Here is a 2,900-nt window from a genome sequence, read left to right on the forward strand (position 1 = left end):
GCTAAGCCTCTGAGTGAGAGGCTTGCTCATCACTCGGTAGGATTTTACAAACTTAGGCCAGTACTGGACTGCAGCTAAGCCCCCGAGTGGGAGGGTTGCTCACCACTCGGTAGGATTTTACAAACTTAGGCAAGTACTGGACTGCAGCTAAGCCCCCGAGTGGGAGGGTTGCTCACCAATCGGTAGGATTTACAAACTTAGGCGAGTACTGGACTGCAGCTAAGCCCCCGAGTGAGAGGCTTGCTCACCACTCGGTAGAATTTTTCAAACTTAGGCGAAACAGATTCGCGGCTAAGCCCCCGAGTGAGAGGCTTGCTCATCACTCGGCAGGATTTTTCAAACTTAGGCGAAACGGATTCGCGGCAAAGTAACCCACTGGGGGACTTCAGACGCAAACAAAAGTAACAACAACCATTTAGGAAGACCGTAAAGCTCTTGTCTTTGATAAACAAACTACAAAGGTATTTCTTATTACATCTCATCCGAATGAGTACTTAAGTATAAAAGGGGCGGAGCAGCTCCGCGTTCCAAGCCCGTGGCTCGTCTTTCTGATGCTCGACATTGTAATGATGATATGCTCCATTGTGGAGAACTCTGGTGACAATGAAGGGACCTTCCCAAGCAGGGGCGAGCTTGTGTGGTTTCTGTTGATCCACTCGAAGAACCAAGTCTCCCTCTTGAATGGCTCGGCCCCTCACGTTTCTGGCATGGAATCGACGCAAGTCTTGCTGATAAATGGTCGACCGGATTAAGGCCATCTCTCTTTCCTCCTCTAGGAGATCGACTGCGTCCTGCCGGGCCTGTTCTGCTTCATCTTCAGAGAAGAGCTCGACTCGGGGTGCATTGTGAAGCAAGTCACTCGGTAGGACAGCTTCAACTCCATAAACCAAGAAGAATGGAGTTCGGCCAGTCGACCGATTGGGAGTTGTCCTCAATCCCCAAAGAACTAATGGAAGTTCATCAACCCAGGCGCCTGCTGCGTGCTTGAGATCACGCATCAGTCGGGGTTTCAGTCCTTTGAGAATCAAGCCATTTGCTCTTTCTGCTTGTCCATTCGATTGGGGGTGGGCGACTGAAGCATAGTCGACTCGTGTGCCTTGGGAAGCAGAGAAGGCTCTGAACTCATCAGAATCGAAGTTCGACCCGTTGTCAGTGATGATGCTGTGCAGAACTCCATATCTGAATGTCAGTTCTCTGATGAAGCTGACGGCAGTACTGGCTTCAAGATTCTTGATAGGCTTGGCTTCAATCCATTTGGTAAACTTGTCGACTGCTACAAGCACATGAGTGAAGCCGCTCCTACCAGTCCTTAGGGGTCCAACCATATCCAATCCCCAAACAGCAAAGGGCCAGACGAGTGTAATAGTCTTCAGGGCTAACGCAGGCTTGTGGGAAATATTGGAGTAAAACTGGCAGCCTTCACATTTGTCGACTATATCTTTCGCCATTTCATTTGCTCGTGGCCAATAAAATCCGGCTCGGTGTGCTTTGGCCACAATGGTCCGAGAGGACGCATGGTGACCACAGGTCCCCGAGTGGATGTCGTTGAGGATCACTCGACCTTCTTCTGGTGTGATGCATTTCTGGCTGACTCCGGTTACACTTTCCCTAAACAGTTGTCCTTTTATCACAGTAAAGGCTTTGGATCGACGGACGATCTGTCGAGCCTCTTCTTCATCCTCTGGGAGTTCTTTCCTAAGGATATACGCAATGTATGGCACTGTCCACTCGGGAGTGATGACCAAAACCTCCATGATCAAGTCGACCACGGCTGGGACTTCGACTTCAGTCGGATCTGTGGCGCTCTTAGGCTGCGGGGGCTCTTCAGTGAAAGGATCTTCTTGAACTGAAGGTGTATGAATGTGTTCCGAAAACACGTTGCCAGGAATGGCTTCCCTCTTGGAACCTATCTTTGCTAAATCATCGGCTGCTTGATTTTTCAGTCGGGGTATATGATGGAGCTCTAACCCCTCAAATTTCTTTTCCAACTTCCTCACCGCATTGTAGTAACCAGTCATAGCTGGGCTTCTGACGTCCCACTCCTTCATCACTTGATTGACTACCAAATCTGAGTCCCCGTAGACCATGAGGCGACGGACATCGAGTGAGATGGCCATACGTAACCCATATAAGAGTGCTTCATATTCTGCTTCATTATTGGAGGAATCAAAGTGAATCTGGAGAACATATCTGAGCTTGTCTCCTCGGGGAGATACCAGTACCACCCCAGCACCGGAACCATTCAGCATCTTGGAACCATCAAAGAACATGGTCCAGTGCACCGAGTGGACTTGAGTCGGCAGTTGCTGTTCGATCCACTCGGCGAGGAAATCTGCTATTGCTTGGGACTTGATAGCTTTCTTTGCCTCAAACTTGATATCCAAGGGAAGAAGTTCAATCGCCCACTTTGCCACTCGACCAGTTGCATCTCTGTTGTTCACAATCTCTAATAATGGAGCGTCGTTGACGACTGTAATGGAGTGGTCAGAGAAATAATGTGCAACCTTCTTCGTGGTCATATAAATCCCATATACAAGCTTCTGATAATGTGGATATCTTTGCTTTGATGGAGTCAAAACTTCAGAAACATAATATACTGGGCGCTGAACTTTATAGGCTTTTCCTTCTTCTTCCCGCTCGACCGTAAGTACTGTACTGACGACTTGTCCAGTGGCTGCAATGTAAAGCAGTAAAGGCTCTTTGCTGATTGGGGCAGCAAGCACCGGCTGGGTGGAAAGTAGGGCTTTGAGCTCTGCAAATGCTGCATCAGCTTCAGGAGTCCACTCGAACTTATCAGACTTCTTCATCAGTCGGTAAAGAGGCAATGCCTTTTCACCGAGGCGAGAAATGAATCGACTTAAGGCGGCCAAACAACCTGTAAGCTTCTGAACATCGTGCAC

This window comes from Triticum aestivum, chromosome 4D (assembly GCF_018294505.1).
Source record: "Triticum aestivum cultivar Chinese Spring chromosome 4D, IWGSC CS RefSeq v2.1, whole genome shotgun sequence".
Lineage (NCBI taxonomy): Eukaryota > Viridiplantae > Streptophyta > Magnoliopsida > Poales > Poaceae > Triticum > Triticum aestivum.